The sequence below is a fragment of the Cricetulus griseus genome, chromosome 3, assembly GCF_003668045.3.
Source record: "Cricetulus griseus strain 17A/GY chromosome 3, alternate assembly CriGri-PICRH-1.0, whole genome shotgun sequence".
Classification (NCBI taxonomy): Eukaryota; Metazoa; Chordata; class Mammalia; order Rodentia; family Cricetidae; genus Cricetulus; species Cricetulus griseus.
The window spans coordinates 267,442,521-267,463,625 of record NC_048596.1 but is presented as its reverse complement, the minus strand read 5'-3'; positions in this window follow the sequence as shown (position 1 = coordinate 267,463,625).

The following is a 21,105-nucleotide window of genomic DNA, read 5'->3' as shown; positions in this document are numbered from 1 at the left end:
CAGGAGTGTGAGGTAGCAAGTTACAATGTCCAGTCAGAAAGCAGAGAGGAGCCGGGAAGTGAGGTCTTGGGTTTTGCCCTCAGTGCCCCATTCTACCCCTCCCAAAGTTAGGTTCCAGGTGTTAAAGGTCCCAGTACTTTCCAAAAATAGGGAGTTTTGGGGGACATTTTATATCCCAATCATCACACCCAAGCCCACCCAAGTTGGAAAGTTGAACTAGACTCACACGAACCATGTGAAATGAACAAGCGTTAGGACTGAATATTAGGAAGAATGTTAGGGTTATTGATTTGGCTCAGTGGTAGACTACTAGACTAGTATGGATAAAGCCCTGGGTTTATTCCCCGGCACAGACATCTGAGGAGGGCATTGAAAAGGATGGCAGAACCCCATTAGCACATCCTCACTGCCAGTCTTTTCCAAAACACTACTACTTATTTTCTTTCTTTCAGTTGCCTCAATATTTTCTTCATTTACTTTGGAATTCTCCCATTAGGTTCCAGTAATAACCATAAATAACCCATAGTAACTATGAAATAGCCTCAATTATCTGTAGGAGATTTTTTTTTGTTTTAAAATCCACTTTGTCTGATATCAATACAGTTAAAGAGAATGGGAAGAGGGGCTGGCGAGCTGGCTCATCGGGTAAAGGGGCTCACCAGGCAAGTCTGATTCCTGGAACCCATGGAAAAAGATGGCTATGCTCAACAGCATCAGTGATCCCTCAGTGATCTTTCAGCCAGCCTGAAGTATGCAGCCTCGCAGTAGGCACAAGAAGAAAGACCCAGCATCCACAAGTCAATAGGCACATGGAGAAAACTAACTACCAAAAGTCTTCTGATGTTTACTCACAAACACATACACAAAATAAAATAATTGCAATCAAATTAAAGAAAGAATTGAGTGAGAGAGTCAAGACAAAGTAACTTGGAGATGGATATGCCTGGAAAAGGCATATTTGAATGTATTGCTTGGAAGACACAGTTCAATTTCAGATGTATTAGAAGTTAAAACAAATGGCATATCTCACCAGCTCAATTAAATGCTAGTAGAGACATGGCTGTAGAACACAGAAGCACCTAAGAGGCCTGCCCCTAGTATCCAATGCCCTATAAATAAAACAAAGACTGAGTATCTTAACTACATAGGTATACATTTCATAATTCTATGCACTGATATTAATGTTCAAAAAAAGCCCAGGAGACTATTTGTCATCAGCAAATGACAAATGCCTCCTTCTTCTGTTAGAGATAGCTCATTTATCTTTAAAAAAAAAGTTACTTTAATTTTCCTACAGGCGAAATCCTGAATCCTAACATCTATCCCTAGTGCACAGAGACAGTTGACCTAAAAAAGAGGACTTGAATTCAGTGTTAGCAGTCAAAGAAATCAAAGGAATGTAGAGATACTGTCTTGGGTTGTTGTTTAATAAAACACATGACAAGAGCAAGCTGTGGAGGAAAAGCATTTCTTCTGCTTACACTTCCACATCATCCTTCATCACTGAAGGAAGTAAGGACAGGAACCCAGGCAGGGCTGGAACCTAGAGGCAGGGGCTGATGCAGAGGCCATGGAGAGGTGCTATCTACTGGCTTGCTCACCATGGCTTGCTTTGCCCACTTCCTATAGAACCCAAGGATTGCTCCACCCACAGTGGGCACATCATTCACTAATTAAGAAAATGCCCTACAGGATTGCCTACAGCCTGATCTTATGAGACATTTTCTTTTTCTTTTTAATTAACTAATTAATTAATTTGTCTATCTATTTATTTTACATTCTGGCCATCATTTCCTCTCACTCCTCTCTTCCCAGTCACTCCTCCCCATATACTTTCACCCCCCCACCATCCACTCGATCTCTATTTCTGTTCAGGAAAGAGCAGGTCTCCCCAGAGTACACCAAGTTGCAGTAAAACTAAGCACCTCCCTAAGTAATAAGGCTAGGCAAGGCCGTCCACTATAGGGAGTATGGTCATAAAATCCTGTGAGAAACTCAGAGACAGCCCCTGTTCCCACTGTTAGGAGTCCCACAAGAAGACCAAACTACACACTGTCACATATGTGCAGAGTGTCGAGGTCAGTACCAAGAAGTCTCCCTGGTTGTCGATTCATCTCTGTGAGCACCAATGAGCCCAGGTTAGTTGATTCTGTGTTTGTTTGTGTGTTTGTGATATCCTTAACCACCCTGGCTCCTATAATCCTTTCTTCTCCTCTTCTGCAGGATTCCCTAACTTTGCCTAATATTTGGCTGTGGGTCTGCATCTGTTCCCATCAGTTTCTGGATGATGCCTCTCTGGTGACAACTGGGCTAGGCACCAATCTGGTCACAGGGGATGGCCAGTTCAGGCTTCATATCTGCTATTGCTAGGAGTCTAAGCTGGGATCTTCCTTGTAGATTCCTGGGAGATTCCCTTGTCCCAGGTTCTTACATGGCCCCAAGATGCCCCAGGACTTCCAGTAGACTCTTTCAGTATTCTCCCCTTTGGCCCCCACAACCTGATAGCTCACATTCCCATCACTGTCTGCCCTCAGTCCACTCACAAAATCTCTTCTATTTCCCCTTTTCAGGGAGATTTGAGTGTCCCCCAATATACTTTCCTTGTTGCCTTGCCTCTCTGGGGCTCTGGATTGTAGCATGGTTATCCTTTACTAATAATCACAAGCTAATATCCACTTATAAGTGAGTACATTCCACATTTGTCTTTCTGGGTCTGGGTTTCTTTGCTCAGGATGATTTTTTTCTAGTTCCATCCATTTCTCTGCAAATTTCCTAGTGTCCTAGTTTTTAACAGTTGAGTAATACTCCATTGTATAAATTACCACATTTTCTTTATCCATTCCTCTATTAAACCTCAACATAATTCAGATACACTGAATCTGACAGAAGAGAAAGTGGGGAATAATCTCAAATGCACTGACAACTTGCTGAACAGAACAGCAACAGCACAGACACTAAGATCTGCAATTAATAAATGGGACCTCCTGAAACTGAGAAGCTTCTGTAAGGCAAAGGACACTTTGTCAATAGGACAAAACAGCAGCCTACAGAATGGGAAAGGATCTTCAGCAACCCCACATCAGACAGAGGGCTGATCTCCAAAACATATAAAAAGAACTCAAGAAACTAGATAACAAAAACCAAATATTCCAATTTAAAAGTGGGGTACAGATCTAAACAGAGAATTCTCAGCAGAAGAATTTCAAATGGCTGAGAAACACTTAAAGAGATGTTCAACATCCTTAGCCATCTGGGAAGCACAAACAAACAAACAAAAAACCTCTTGAGATTCCATCTTACATCTATCAGAATAGCTAAGATCAAAAACACAAGTGACCGCCTGTGCTGGAAAGGATGTGGAGCAAGGGGACACTCCTTCATTGCCAGCTAACTTGGACAGCCACTTTGGAAGTCAGTGTGGCAGTTTCTCAGAAAACTGGGAATCAACCTACCATACGACCCAGCTATACTGCTCCTGGGCATATACCCAAAGGATATTGAATGCTACCACAAGGACACTTGCTCAATTATGCAGCTTTATTTGTAATAGCCAGAACCTGGAAACAATCTAGATGGAAACATTTTCTTAATTAATGTTCCCTCCTCTCAGATGACTTTAGCTTGTGTCAAGTTAACATAAAATTATCCAGCATGGACATCTAATGGTGTTTGTGTTTTTTATTGTTTTCTTTTTCTTCCTCTGTTACTTGAAAACCTTTCCTTCAATCAAAGGACATTTTGTAGCACTGGATATTTCATACTCCATAAGAAGGATACATCAAATTCTGAACCTACAATGACAACTTCAGAATTGATTTTCTTTGCTAAAATTTAACTTCCTCACTGCATGGTGTTTTGTTTTGTTTTAAAGGCCACTTATTCCCCTTCTCATCTCTTCCTTTTCTCCTTCCCTTAACACTGCAATTGAAGACCTCCCCCTCAACTCCTCCACCGCCCAAGTTCCCCTATCTACCTGGGGCCTTCTGCCCTCTTTCATTACTTAGATAATAACAAAAGCATCTTCATTTTCTCCGGAACTCATGCAGAAGAAACATTTTAAGCTCAACTAAATAATTATCCACCTACTTTATATTTCTTCTCAAGGCGCGCACACAGGAAGGGGGGGGGGTCTGACTGACTGAAAAATCACCAGGTTGTGTCACCAGAAACCTTTACATAAAATTCTTTATGCTCTCCTTTCTTCAGCTTTTTGTATCTGATGTGGGAAGTAGCAAAATGAGGGGAATTTGTGGGCTGTCTTTGGAAATGCCACCAGATAAATGAAAGTACATTTAATTGAGCTAGTCATCGCAAATGCATTCAGTACATAGCTAAAATTCCAAAGAGAACCACAGATCACAAGGGGTATGTGGTTGTCTCCCAGCATGCCACCAACTCTTCCTGGCGGTATGTTAGATCTCCTGGGAAATGTTCTGGAAGCAATGCTTACAGTAAACAGGGGTGGTTAGGGCTTGATGGCTAAGGAAGGATTCTACAGGACGCGTAAATACAAACTCTTTCTCAGCAGAGCCACACTTTAGTGTTTTTGTCATCTTGATTATACAGAAAACACTGTTTAGAATAGGGGAGAAGAAATCAAGACCTTGATTGGAAAATGCCTCCAACAAAGACCTCATGAAAGCTAATAGACTGGTCCTGCTTTCAAATCCTTGTGTACATGGAAAAACATAGATATGTGCACACAATCTATGTTTTTCCATAGAAGTTCAAAATCAACTTTCAACATGTGAAAAGCTCTTTTGGAAGCCAGGGTGAGTCTCTGAACAAGATGGTGACTTAGTGAATTTGGATTTTTTTGTCAGGTTCCTAGCCATGGTTGCCATCCTTCATTTTCTACTTACCCAAATGTTTCGTATCTCTTTACCCTGACAGCTTTAAATGGGTCCCTATTTATTTAAGGAAGTGGCATCTTAGTCTGAATATAGCATGGGCTGTCAGGAAAATGCTCCCACATCAAGACTGTGGTGAGCTGAGTAAGAATGCACCCCATGGTCTCATATACTTGAGTGACTTCTCATTGGCAGAACTATTTGGGGAAGGATTAGGAGGTGTGGCTTTGTAAGAGGAGGTATGTCACTGGGGTTGGGCTGCGTTAACTAAATATTTAGTCTGAGTAATTTATAAACACATACCCAAACAAACATGACAACAATAAAAACCCACATATTTATCACTCACAGCTTCAAAAGCTGGGGAGTCCAAAATCAGAGTAGCTCAAACCATCAGTGTCCATGAGACCGCTGCATCAAAGACTGTACCTTGTTGTCTTCACAGAAAGCTGGGCAGAGAGTCCTTTCAGCCTCTTGTAAGAGGCCACTGATTCCATTCTTCTGATAAATTACTTTCCTGGAGATCTCAGCTCTTATTGATTTAACCCTGACATTTAGGTTCTTGCATAAACTTTGGGAGGGTCCCAACAGTCTGAATATAGCATGAGCTGTCAGGAAAATGTTCCCACATCAAGACTGTGGAGAGCTGAGTAAGAATGCCCCCCACGGTCTCATATACTTGAGTGACTTCTCATTGGCAGAACTATTTGGGGAAGGATCAGGAGGCGTGGCCTTGTAGGAGGAGGTGTGTCACTGGGGTTGGGCTGTAAGGTACTAAAAGCTCACAATGTTCTAAAATTCATGTAGAAGCAAAAAGGCCCCAGATAGCTGAAGCAACCTTGAGCAAAAAGAATAATACAGGAGATAATACTATTCCTGCTACTACAGGTACAGATTAGTAATATATATTATAATATAGTAATAATATTCACTAATATTTACTAATATTTTATAACATGACATTGCTATAAAATCTAAACATGGAATAGAATAGAATAGAATAGAATAGAATAGAATAGAGGGCACAGATATAAATCTATACAACTACAACCACTAGGTCTTTTAGAAGGATGCCAAAAATACCCCAAGGACTCTATAACCTACTGCAGAGACACTTGCGCACCCATACTCACAATAAGCTAAGAAATGGTTTCAGCCAAATGCCCATCAAATGATAAATGGATGATGGCAATGGGCTGCATTCTATTTAACATAAGAGAAATTTTAAATTAGGAAAATGAATGGATCTTGTACATACATGAAGTGGGGTAGCCCATGCCCACAAAGACAAATGGCTCACACTCTGCCTTGTGATGATCTTAGGTTCAAAATGTAGGTTTCTATGCTTAAATTGGAGTGCCAGTAGAGGCCAGAAAGGAAAAAATAAAAAGTTTCTTAGAATGAAATGTGATAGGTGCTTCTGGGAGGGAGGGAATAGAAAATACAAATGATATGAAAGCAGCCAGTGTTTTTAGGAGTGTAAAAGATTAAAGAGGGGTGGGGACAGCTATGTCAAAGGTGGGGATTTGGGAAGAGGGTCAACCAAAACTTAGAAATATAAAAAGCCATATAGATACTTACTTTATAAGCTAAAAGCTATACTTTTATAAAAAAATAAGAGTTTAAACAGTGATATTCTGCACAAGTGAATACTGCCCTCAGAATTTATAGTTTTCAACAACAATTCCAGTGCCACATAAAGAATTCTTTTCTACAAGTTGTTGTCTAGGGGGCCCCTAGACACTCCAAGAGCATTATAAATTATTGCCATTGCTTTTGGTTTCCTGACAGACTCAGTGGTAAGACCTTACTGCTGATGGCATGGCACTCTTGGGATGTAGCACACAGATTGATCCAGTGGGAACCAAGACAGATGCTTCACCCATGCTGGCTAGCACTCATGGTGTCAACATTGCTCCATGGCTGCTGGGAGGAAAAAAAACCATCAACCCCTTTATCCAAATGTGGACCCTGTGTGCTACAATATTGACCTCTCAGGCACAATGTGTCTACCAGTGGCAGTGATGCAATAGTAACATAGTGGATAAACAAACACTTTCTGATGGGACCCATTGTAGGGGAAGCTGTAGCCACGCCTACTTAGGGGCTGGCTACAGCTTCCCCTACAACCCGAGGTCCATTCCATTGACTTCAGTACCATACTGCAAACCTGTCTGAAAGCTTATAGTTGGGGGTGGGGTTGGGGGTGGGACTACAGGCCCTATGGGGGAATTCACTACTGATGTTTTGCTAAATGGCCATTTTTGTCAAACTGCCCTCAAATGTGTGTTTATTCCATAGGCCAGCACTTCTCTCCATCTTGATGAGAGAAGCTTCTCTTCTCAGAGTGTGAGGTTAGTGCAGTGGTGTCTAACAGGTCACAATCCTGAGACAAGTGAGCACTGTTTCCTCAGACCTTAACAGGGTATCAATAACACCCACTCCAAGGCTCAGGGAATATGCAGAACAGAGCCGGCAAAGATTACAAAAGCCAGAGGGTGCATGTGACGTGATCATTGGAATCATAAACTAAATTAAAATATAGAAATATGGGAGGTAGAAAAATGGTCATCCGATGTTCATCCTAAAGGATAAACACTGAGGTTGATGCAGGCAGGAGAGTTACTGCCACAGGCAATCTTGACCCTACCCAAGTTAGTAGTTTCCCAAAGCTCTGGCTTGGAAAAACAAAACAAAACAAAACAAAACAAACAAACAAACAAACAAACAAAACAGTACTTCTGAAAGGCCTTGAACTTAGTGTTCTTGGCAAGCTAAGGAATTTAGTATAAGCTATCTGAGAAGGCTGGAGAAACATGTCCAGGTTACAGCCCACCCTCCCATGGCTGAGGTATTTATGATTCATTTGCAAATGATTCATCTCTAGAAGACATACATAATGTTTTCCAACTACTTACAGAAAACACAACAGAAAAACAAAGCTCTCAAACATGGGTACCCGATAGAGGAAAACCAAAGTGTCAAGGGTCCTCCACACTGTCCACAGTAAGGAAACAGAAACCAGAAAAGTACAGGTTTTTTTTTTTTTCATATTAAAAGATCTGCTAATTCTAAGAGCCTCAGAGAAAATGAGGACCAGTGGGTGACAAAATGTTATAATCACTCTGGGAAAGAATTTGGCAGCCTCTTTTGAAGATGAGTGTTTTCATATCTTCTCTACCTGGTACTCACATTTCTAATTCGGGGGCTTTGACCTATACAAGACATTTGGTAATGTTCAGAGACACTTTTAGTTGTCACAACTTGGGGACACTACTGGCATCTAGTGGGAAGAGGGTAGGGATGCTATCAAACATGCCCAGTGCAAGGGGCAGCCTCGCATAGCAAACTGTCTCAGGTAAATGTCATGAGTGTCAAGGTAGCAAAACCCACAGCGTGTGTGTAATGTGTGTGTGTGTGTGTGTGTGTGTGTGTGTGTGTGTGTGTGTGTGTATTTATATCAGAAAAAATCCTTATACATGTGTGCACCTAAAGGCATATAAAACCATATTAATAACAAAAACTGGAAGCAGTAATTCCCCTTTGACAGAACAAATACATCAACTGTGGAATAATTATCCATGAAGATATATTTAATGTAGTGTGCAACACAAGCAAGACCAGAAAATCTGTTATTTCATCACATTTGTAATTAAATGAATAAAACACATGTTTTTTTAAAGTGAGGCAATAATATAGAATTCAAAGTAAGTACTCTTATGCAAGATGTGGGGAAGATATGGGGAGAAAATGGTAAGCCAACAGAGGAAAGTATTAAAATGATATTCAGATTCTCAGATGGATGGTGGTTACAGTTATTCATTGCAGTATTAACTTTATAACTTAGTATAGACATGTACTTCACATATATTCTTTCATACATATTAAAATTCCAGTGAACAATGCTAGAGAGAACTCAGTTGGCAGAGTACCTGCATGGCAAGCAACAGAACCTGTGCTCCATCCACAACCCAAATAAAAAGTCAGCTGTGGCGCCACACTGTTGTAATCCCTGCTCTGGGGAGACAGAGACAAGAACTCTGCATCTCACTGGCCAACAAGATAGATTACTTGGTGCATCTAGAGCCAGGGAAAGACCCTGTCTCAAAAACCAACCAAGGTAGATAAGATAGCTCCAGAGATTGGAACAAGATCCAGAAACAACACCTAAGATTGACTTCTGACCAACACCCCACCACCAACACAACCATGTACACCTACATTCACACACACACACACACACACACACACACACACACACACACACAACACAAACCACCACCACCAATAACAACAACAACAAAACTTGAAGGAAGGGCTGCTGCTTCAGCTGAATTATGCTGAAAATGGAAGTCATATGATGGTATACTCTCTGTCAGATAGACGGAGTAGAAACACCCAAACCACTGCTGTTATCTCAAGAACCACAAACTCACACTTTTGGGATGTACTGACAATAAAGGTGAGTCATATAAAAACACCTAGAAACTGGGAAGAAATTTTGCTCTATGTGCAGTGAATACATATGAAGGGACTTACTGTTATTATTTAACAGAGGTGAGAAACGGGTTGTCTTTTGGATTTATTCATCACTGTGGAAAAATCTCATCTTTTCAAATCATGTTCCTTTAACTACACATTGAAAAGATGAAGCATCATAAATGCTTCCTAGTACTCGGACCACTCATCAGTTTTAAACAGAAACGTCAAAATTTCTTCCTTTTCTGCTCTTTTGTTGATTATTATTATTATTATTATTATTATTATTATTATTTATTAATCATCATCATCAGGTTCTCTAAGTCTCAGCCTGTCCCTTATTCTCATTCTCAGCTCACTTCTGAGTAATCCCCGCTGGAGTGTTAATTGAAAATTAAGGTATTAACTGATTACAGCCGAGGATGATCCCTCCTAGGGTGACTTTATTTTCACAGGGGACTCATGATTGGCTTGGGTAAGCAGGGAGTGAAGGCTCAGGCATGACCTTCAAAGGCCATAGCTAACTTCAACACCTGACGGAGCAAATAAAGAATATTTGTTATGCGGCCCCGGAAAGGTTGGCAAACCCTTGCTTCAGGCCCTGTTTAAACACCGGGGTCCTGTCTACTGCATTTGGAGCAGAGCTGCAGAAAACCTCTTATTTTCCTGACTCAAGAGGAAATATTTCATAAATCATTGTCTCGAGAATTATTTGGTCAATATTTAGACACGAAATACCCCAAAGTGTGAGGAGGCTAAGGGGGGATGGGGACGTGGAGAAAGTGTAAAGGCCAAAGCCAATCAATAACACGCTGTGGAGTGTAAAGAGAAGGAACTTTCTCATTGTCCGAGTACAAATGTCAGGAGGATTTCAGCCAAACTCAAAAGGCTGGATGGAGAAGCAAGTGCGCAAAGGAGGCTCGGAGGGCGCCTGAAGGAGAGACCGAGGGAGATTATTACAAGCCTATGGGAAGGGCATCTCTGTTTACAAAACAGTTGATTCAGCGCTTGCATGTTCCCCGGTTCTTGATTGCTTTTTGTTTGCTTGTTTCTTTTTTGAGACAGGGTTTCTCTGTGTAGCTCTTGCTGCCCTGATGCTAGCTCTTGTAGACCAGGCTGGCCTCGAGCTCACAGAGATCCGCCTGCCTCTGCCTACCGAGTGATGGGATTAAAGGCGTGCGCCACCAACGCTCAGCAGTTCTTGATTGCTTTGCCTCATAAGAAATAGTATCAATCTTCAGGAAAGCCGTGCCCTAGCCAGGCTATCCTAGCAGCCATAACTGCTCCCTGCCGAGTCTCAGTAAGTTGCGTGCTGGATGCTCTCTGGGCTTCACTGTACAGATTCATCTAATGGTATTTATGAGAAATGAAAACTCCAGAACCCCAGCTAGGGTAACGCGAACTCCCCAGTTCTGGGGCAGCATCCAGGCCTCTGTATTTTAATGGCGTGGCAGCAGATTCCAATGCATGAAGCAGGCTACAGTGAAACAGCTCTGGAAGCCTCCCCTAGGCTTGGTGCCCAATATATGTACCCATTCTTACAACTGCTTAAACTGCCTTTTGCAACAGTAATTGCTGCGGGGGGTGGGGGGAGGTACTTGCAGTGGCCTAGTAAAACCTACAAAGTCCTCCCCTCCAATGTACCATACATGCCTTGCTTCTTGTCTAGATGAGGCATCTGTAATGCCTCATGGGGAAAGGCCTTCAGCTCATCCACTGGCACAGAGACACGAACAGGAGAGAGTCAGCAACCAATGAGGATATTTCTTGAGCCACAGAGGCAGGGGCCAACAGAAAAATGATTGCTCACTATTCTTCTTGACAACTGTCTAAATTTCACTCCATATGTCTTTCCCAAAGACAGACACTGAGTAAACCCAGTTACCTATAGCCTTCCTCACTTGCAGAACTTCCTCCCTTGTATTCTTTTTTTTCCCCCCACTTTTCATTATATTTTTTATTAGTTCAAATCAGGAACAAGCTTGTTTCACATGTCAATCCCTTCTCTCTCTCCCTCCCCTCACCCACACTCCTTCTACCCCACCATGACCTACCCCCCACCCAAACCACCCTCCACTCCCCAGGCAGGGTAAGGCCCTCAACGGGAGCTCCCCAAAGTCCACCACATCATTCTGGGCTGGGCCTAGGCCCTTCCCCATGTGTCCAGGGCAAGAGTGCATCCCTTCACATGGGATGGGCTCTCAAAGTCCCTTCTTACACCAGGGAAAAATACTAATCCACCACCAGGGGCCCCCTAGAGTGAGGAGGCCTCCTCATTGACATCCATGTTCAGGGGTCTGGATCAGTCCTATGCTGGCCTCCCAGACAGCATCTGGTGTCCATGTGCTCCCCCTTGTTCAGGCCAGCTGTTTCTGTGGGTTTCACCAGCCTGGTACCGACCACTTTGCTCTTCATTCCCTCTCTGCAACTAAGTTCCAGAGTTCAGTTCAGTGTATATCTGTGGGTGTCTGCCTCTGCTTCCATCAGCCACTGAATGAGGGCTCTAGGATGGCATAATAAAGTAGTCATCAATCTCATTTTAGGGATAGTGAGATAATCTTACTTTACTAAATGGTTACATGCAATCAAAGTAACCCCTGGATAGGGGTTATCTCATCAGATTACAAGGGTAATCAGGTAGGTACCACACCCTTCATCAGTGTTCCCTTTCTGCTCTCCTCCTCTTCTCTGTCCCCAAACTACATCCTGGAATCTTCTCCCAAATTAAGTGACCATCACGTGATTGGGAGGAAACCCAAACCAAGTGAAGTCATATGAAGAGCTGTCTGGAGAATTGAGTATGGGGATGGAGAGACAGAATGAAGGCCATGAGTTACCCTGGGTGACTCATGCCACTTTTGATGCTGTATAGAGTTGACAGTTTCCCTTAAAACTAAGTTAGAGAACTAAGGCCTGGAGAGATTGCTCAGTAGTTAAGAACACTGGTTGCTCTTCCAGAAGACCTGGGTTCAATTCCCAGTACCCACATGGCAGTTTACAACCATCTGTAACTCCTGTTCCAGGGGATTCAATGTCCTCTTTCTGGCCTCCATGGGCACTGAACATATGTGCTACACAGGCATACATGCATGCAAAGCACCCATATAGATAAAATAAAAATATTTTTTATGTAACACTGAAACCTTGCTTTTGATACCCCAAACTATCAACCATACCTTATTACTGGACTCAAAATCTTCTTTATCATAAAAAACAAACCAAAACAAAGCTATTAGGGTTCAAATACCCCTTCTATATATTCAAATGATTCTTAGTTAAAAACACATAAAACTGTGGAGAAATCCTGAGTGTACAACTTGAAGAACTTCTACTAAATAAACTCTCTTTCATAACTAACACATGCCACAAATAAGATAGTTACACACACTCCATTAACTTCACTCTAGCCCCTGTCAGCCATCATTTCCATCCTAAAAGAGAACCAATAGCCATCACTATCAGGCAGTTTGCTGATTTCTGAAGCTTGTGCCAATGAACTATAGTCTGTAGGTTTCATTATGGTTTAGCTCCATCTACGCTGTCCGTTAGAGCAAAGGATCATCTCTAGTGCTGCATACAACATTCCTTGTGTAAAAACAAGTGAATCAATTTATTCACGTTATCCTATATTTATTTTTCTTGGGTTCTTTACAGATTTTGCATATTCTAGAGGCAGCTTCTATGAATATTCTAAAATGTTTATGGTTTGCTGTGCTTCCTTATCTTGGGGAGCAAGATAAGGCGATCTTTATTCAGTACTTCTGTCTATAATAATCTAGGAATCAGGATAAAGCAAAAGCAAAGGCTTTGCTATTTCCCAGTGACTCTGTGACCAGCCTTTGTGGTTGCTTCTGTGGTGCCATCAAATATTCTTCCTTTAATATGTGTGGCCCATTAGCACTTGGAATCTAAAGTGTAAAGTAAGTCCCTGGGTGTACATGTCCACTGTATGCCAAACTATTTTCCAAATGTGTTGACAATTAACAAGACAATTCAAAATTTATAAGTCCATATTCAGGGCCAAGCACAGTCAAGACATTTGAGGAGGGAAAAGACACTATGTTAAAAGTGTTTATATGAACTTTAAATTTTAAGGCAGTGTGGTATAATAGTCAAATATATGACAGCATAAATTATGGAGTCCATATATATATATATATATATATATATATATATATATATATGTATATATATAATGCATATGGCACTGTTGATAACTGTGACTGAGACAGAGCCTTTTCAGAGAATAATATGAAGTCAATATTGTAACCACATTGAAAAATTAAGTTAGATGCCCATCTCACACCACACACAATCATATTGCCGAACTGTAGATGTCAGTCCCCAATAGGTATAGCTTGTCAGAAATGAATGAACTTCTAAAGTAAGCAGTAATAAACTTTAGTTTTCTTTGGGACATGATTTATTTGTTGACATTGACTAAATTGTGTATCTACTCTGAAAAATAATTTTTTTTTACTCTTTTACACAACTGCTTCCCTCATTTTCTTTCTTTTACCAACTATTTGTTCTTTCATTTATGTCAGGGTATAAATCATCCATTGTGAGTACAAATAAGCCATCCTATCACAGATATGACCTTCAGAAGAATTTTTAGACATGTTTTTAAAATTCCATTATCAACTGATTTTGAGGTTTTACACGAACTCTAAGTTTCTGGAAGATCTGGCCACCATAGGCCAGCAGTCTTTCATGGTACTTGGCTGCAAATTTTGCAAAACAGAAGCCTAAGAAAGACAAGGTATACCCCTCACACCAGCTCCTCCTGGCACACTTCCATGGCATCTCCCCTGCTGTAACTCTGTGGGAACTTGCACTTAAGAGTCTTGTTACCATGAAAGTTTGAATAGAGCTGCTAGATGTAAAAAAAAAAACATGTTCCTAAAATTATAGATGCATAGATGTTAATATTGTTTTCTATTTACTCTACATATGGTAGCAAAAAAGATGTTCTTCTTTGTCTTTAGTTTTGGGGCATAAATCCCTTCTTGTTTTCACAAGAACATTAGCTCAGATCCACAGATCATTGCTGCAGATAAAATTGTCGCATTTAGAACCACATGTGATACTGAACTGTTCAAGAAGCAGAACTTTAAAGGTACAATTCTACGCTCAGCTAGGATACAGAAGAGCAGTGAATTTGTAGATAAACCCACTTACTGTGGAGGAATCCGCTAAGTTATTCCACTGAATGACTAGGCAGGAAGACAATGGTGTACTGTGTCAAATGACAACTTCTGAAACTTACATGTCTTCCCCCTTATCCACCAGCTACTGAAATGATATCTATATCTAACAATGAGCAAGGTCAAGATATGGCAAGTCCTGGCCCCTGCATGGTTGTACATTTACATGCACTTTTCAGAAGGAGTAATAAGGATCTCAATTCACAAAGTTGCTATGAATCATTTAACGTTTTATGGAAATTTTCATTCTACTTCAGGTCATCATTATGTTATAGTTATAGAAAGGCATAAAACTCTATTACTATTTCATAGAGGTAAGAAAGAAATCAACTTGAGTTGTACATAATAAGTAGCTCGTAACCATGGAAGTCCTTCTGGAATAAGATGCATTCCACTATAATTATTCTTCACTCCCAGGTAAATACCCGAGGCATTCTCTTCAGACAAGGAAACACATAATGGAAGTATATGCTTGGTTTTAAGAAAATATGACCCCTGGGGCCCTGCTCTCTTCAGAAGCACATTTCAGACTAAAACAACAATTCAAATGACAAACGGACTAAATTCAGATCTTAACAAAATAATGGCTTCAGGATTGGAGATATAACTCAATTGGTAGAGTGCTTGGCTAGCATGCACAAAGCCCTGAATTTTATCCCAGATCCTGCATAAACCAAGGGTGAAGATGTATGCCTGTAGGAAACTAAGTAGTCTGGAGGAGGGTAGGAGGATCAGAAGTTCAAGGTCATCCTCTGCTACTTAGTGAGTTTGAAGCCAGCCTGAGACACAAGAGAAATCATCTTCAACTCAACAAGAAGCTGAGCAGATGGCTCAGTCAGTAAAATCTTTGCCTTGCAAACATCAGGAGGCACTGTGTCTAAACCATGGAGCCACATGGATAAAAGCTGGGGGTGGTGGATGTGTTTATACTCCCAGTGCTCAGAAGGCAGAGAAAGGTAGATGCCTAATCCATAATCGGTGTTTTCCAGGCCAATGAGAGACTCTGTCTCAAAAATAAGGCAGACAGCACATGATAAATGACACCTGAGGATGTTCTCTTGCCTACAAACACACACACACACACACACACACACACACACACACACACACACACACTGAATGTAATACAACAATCTAAAAATGACTTTCTTCACTGAGTCTTTTTTTTTTTTGGTTTTTCAAGATAGGGTTTTTCTGTGTAGCTTTGAAGTCTATCCTGGCACTGTAGACCAGCCTGGCCTCGAACTCACAGGGATCCACCTGCCTCTGCCACCTCAGTGCTGGGATTAAAGGCATGCACCACCAATGCCCAGCAAGTGGAAGTGGAGGTGCTGGGGAACCCGAGGCCTCATACATGCAAAATGTGTTCACTACCACTGAGCTACAGCCCCTCTACTGAGTCTTATAAGACAGGTAAAACATAACAGAACGAGAAGCAGTCTGTGGTGGTTTGAATGAGAATATCCCCCATAGGTTCACATATTTGCATGATTAGGCCCCAGTTGGTAAATTGCTTAGAAGGATTAGGAGGTGTGGACTTATTGGAGCAGGTGTGTCCTTGTCCTTGTATCACTTCGGGTGGGCTTTGAGATTTTTAAACCCAAGCCAGGCAAGCCAGACTGTCTCTCTCTCTCTGTCTCTCTCTGTCTGTCTTTGTCTCTGTCTCTCTCTCTCTCTCACTCCCACCTTTGGATCAGTGTATAAAGCTTTTTGCTATCTCTCAGGCATCATGCCTGACTGAATGTCACCACACTCCTCACCATGAAGATAATGAACTATCCCTCAGAAACTCTATGCAAGCCCTAATTAAATTCTTTCCTTTATAAGAGTTCCTTTGGTAATAGTGTTTCTTCCCAGCAATAGGACAGTGACTAAGACACACTCACTAAGGATGTCAATGGAGATTTCCTAACCAGAGCTCAGTACCATTTAAACAACCAAAGTCTTGAAAGCAGTATCAGCAGCAATATGATATCTTACATAGAACATTTACACTCCAAACAAATGAGCAGAATACCTGGTCAATATAGGGTACACATACATGCACTGAACACAAGCCAATTCTTAACTCAGTACTGAAGCCACACGTGATTTCCACCCCATGAGGGTCAGAGACCTACCAATGTGCTGCCACCTGCAGCCCACTTTCTCTCCCCTGCCCCGGGGACAGTTTTTTTTATTTCGAACAAGGGAAGAAAAAATAAAATATGGCACCTGTGTTCTCCTCCCCAAACTGCTTCTTCCCTTGTCCCAGAGACATGAGGTGAGAAAGAAGCAGGTGGTGCTGAAGATATTCAATGTAGGCCACAAAGCATGTAAAGAAGATAGTTTGAATTACTCCAGTGCCTTCCTGTCTCCTTAAACCACACAACTGCCTTCTGTCAGCATCAATTCATACACAGCCGCGGCTTCCGAAGGATGGTTTCATTCAAGCACACCATGGACTTTGACCATATTTGCTCCCGCCCTCCACCCCGTCCTTCATTCCCCTTCCCACCCACCAGTCCCTTCTCCCCCCAGGCAGTCTCTCTTCTACTTTCCTGTCAAATGGGTATGTGTAAACGAACATATGTAAGCATGTGTGCAGTGGAACAGAGCCCCAAAACAAGAGAAAGTGTGATAGTTACCGTTCTGATTCTCGCTAATTTTACTGAATTTAACGGTCTCAGCATCCATTCAAACTCCTAAATGCCTAGGACTGACAGGATTCCACTCTTCGCTATGGCCGAATAAAATCCACCAACTTGTGCAAACACCAAGTTCGCCATGAACATTAACCACTCTGTCTTTCCCATCATAGCCGTCTCCTGATGTCCTGTCCCACACCCCTGTCATCTCCAGCTCCCATGTCTTTTACTGAAACTTCACAGTCCATTACCACGGCCCACTGGATATTTACAACCGGACACGGTCAGGCATCTGAAACTCAAGGTCTGAAATTAGATTTATTATCTTTCTTTAGCCAAAATGTTCTCTTCTGGCATCTCCCAAACTAGCTAAAAACATCACCTAGAATAATCACCATGGGCTCCCTCTCTCTCTCTCTCTCTCTCTCTCTCTCTCTCTCTCTCTCTCTCTCTCTCTGTCTCTCTCTCTCTTTATTTTTCATGCTCAAGGAGGACTGAAGCCTTGCGTTGAAGCTCAGCTCTCCATGGAGCTGAGATATGGTCTAACCATCATGCATCACTCAGCAGCTGGCCCCAGAAAACAGGGGTTTAGGCAGTCCATTTTTACCCCGGTGGTTGATTTCTGCTACTTGTATCATCTTAATCAGAAGGGATATAATGGCTGTGGAGTTCCCTTCTAGATGAAACTCATTTGTGTTCAGATTCCCATCTTAGAAAAGAAGAAAGCAGAACCAGTTTCAATTAAAGGCATATCTATTCACCTAGCCACATTCTAATTCCTGGTCTTTTCCTTTAAGACCATTACTTCCTAATTAATACACCACAACGACTCATCTAAGTTGGCCTGCTATTAGAAGTTAGGAAAGAAACTGAATTTTAAAACATCTATCAATGTGGAGCTTAGGGAGATGGCTCAGAGGATTAAAGCACTTGGTATATAAGGTTGAAACTTGAATTTAAACCTATAGCACCCACCTAACCCCTGGGGTGGCCTGGCATACCTCTAGCCCTAGTACTGTGAAGGGGCAGAGACAGGAGGAGCAAGCTGCTGTCACCCAGCCTAACACCATGTTTAGTGGGGACTCTGTTTCAAGATAATTAGGTGGAGAAGGATAGAGCAGGACACCAGACTTCCTTCCATACAAGCACCAGAGATCCTCCTAGACACACACCTCCATGTACAACACACATGCACGCACATAATTCATGTACATAGACATGCAAAATCAATTTTATTAAATTATGACCTCCAGGTAATAAACTGTAGCTATTTTTCCTTGGTCCTATTGTGTGAGGTAGGGTCTCAATCTGTACCCGAAGCTGACTTAAACTTGTGGCAATCCTCCTGCATTCTTCTTGCCATCTTTCTACTTAATGTGTTTTGATGGGACCAGAGAGATTTCTCAGTGAGCAAAAGTTCTTGCTGAGCAAGCCTGGAGACCTGAGTTCGGTCCCTGGAACACAATAAAAGTCAGAAGGAGAGAACTGACTCTACAAGGTTATCTTATGACCTTTGCAGGTGCTCCACGGAACCAATCTTCTAGCCAATGAAAGTCAAGATCGACTTACATCCAAGAGTTAGAGAAACAGATACACTCCTGCCTGTCACTCAGTCTCTTATGAGTCACAGGACAAATAAAGAGTTCGGAGACAGACAGCTTTGAAAGTAGGAACCATCTTTATCATCCATCTCTTACGTAAATTTCACCTGTAGAGAATGATCATATTTTTGGCAACCATTTAAACTCAAAATATTATAGTGATCTGAAGCATTCTTTGCTAAGTTTAACTACTCATGACTCATTGTGGCATGTGGGCAATGGGAACCCCAGAGAATCTCATGAATCAGCCACCTACATATGTCAGTGTCTGCCTCTGCCCATTGCTGGCTTCATCTGCATTCCCTGTTTTGTTTTTTTTTTTCCAGATCTTGCAAAGCTGTCATAGCTGGTGACTAGGCAAGTCCCATATCATGATTTGATCCCTGAACACCTGAGAAGAAACAACCGTTTAGGTTTGTACCGATGTCCTGGCATAATGAGCAGAGCTGACCTTTGTATCAGCTGTTTATTTACCTGCCCGATCACTTGCTCTACCACATGGTCCTTGAGGCCAGAGCCCCGTCCTTTTCACTTTGCAGACTCACTTGGGGACCCTTACATAGGATTGTGCCCTTGTACATACAGAGTATAAATTAGATGGATGTGCACCAACAGAAGATAGTTTTAATGAGCAGGAATAAGCACTTCAGTTGTAATTTTAATCAGGAGTGTAAATACTGATAGCTAGCATTTATTATATTCTAAGAACTGCTTTTAAGATTTTTAAGGACATTAAGGTAAACTAGCAAATGCACATCAGCACCTACCTCTTTGCTTCAAAACATGCCAAACATGCAATCGACACAAGCTTTGTTGCCTACTCAGTGTGGGCAAATGGGAAATTAGGGCTTTGGAGACTGAAATTCAAGTCTCTCGCTGCTACTTCTCAAGTATATTCCTTGAGATTTATCTGTACAATAGAAATCTACCAATATTTAACTCATAACAAAAGGAGAATATTCTAAAATATTTAAGATGTACAGGAAGTATGACAATGAGTAGGGACCACTTGTGGACCCACCTAATTCTATGGTCTCTGTGAGTATGCATACAGATGTACTCAGCACTAAACACTTCAGAGTGCACGCAATGACTTTCCAAGTGTGGTTTGGAGACATAAGCTTAAAAGAAAGAAAGGAGAAATTTGACTTCTCCATAATTCAGACCTCCTTTCATTTCCCTCTGGGTGTTACTGTGGAGGTCACGCTTCTAAGCATCGAAGATGACCATGGAATCATAACTCAGCATCCACAAAGGAAAGTAGAATGCTCTTTCGTCCCCCTGCCCCACAACAGTTCAGAGACCAGGGACAGAGCTCCAGCGGGGTTTACTTTTCCCCTTCTGTAGTTCGTGGTAGCTCTCCTTTGCTGAGAAACACTTGACTGATCTACATTCAGAGTTTTCCAAAATTTCCAAGTTCCCACCTCTAAATTACAGAAACTTGTGTATATCTTTGGTTTCATTTATCAATAATGCCACCTTTGGGTGCTGCAAATGTCTGATTTTTTTTACATGTCATCACCGTTAATCTGAAAATGTCCAAAAAGAAAGAGAAAGGATACTAGATGAAAAGTGACCATTTATGAAGAGTAATGACCACCGTTTTCCCCAAACTGTTTGCATCTTCATTTCTGAGATATGTAGCTATATTGATCCTTGCAGATTGAGTTATGGTCCCTGGGATGGATAGATGATTTTGAATGACTAACGTGAGCCAACTTAACCATCCCTGTGGGCTGTGGCCAGAGGAAAGCGTGACTATGGATAAAGGTTAATGAGCTGTTTCAAGTTTTTAAAATTAAGGGAGGAAGGCATACACATTCTCTCTGAGATAGACAATCCAAGGCCTAATATCCCTCCCCAAGTATGACAGAAACATATAAAGCCCTGACAACATCTTCACTGTAGACCTGTAAGACTTATGTTGGTCTCCTGACTAGCAGATGATATGATAATATTTTTGTGTTGTTAGTGGGACACTAAAATGCCTGAGGACAGACAAAAAAGAGTAAAGGGGGCATTTCCCAAGAGTGTCCAAATCTCCAGATGCTCTCTTTTGGGCAGCCTCTGCCCACACTGGGGAGGATTCATTGTGAATCCACAGGTTAAAATCTCACTGGAACAAACGTATTTCCTCTCCAAGCTCACAGTCTTCAGTAAGAGTCCTTTCTCCTCCTCCATGTTTTAACTCTATGCATATCTAAGACTACAGAAAATCTAAAGAGGCAGTTATTGCAAGCAACACTTATATACTGTTAAGCCCCATCACAGTCATTGTCTGCCCATGCTTCCAAACTGTAGGCTGCATGGATGAAATATCAATAGGCATTGAAGATGTGGG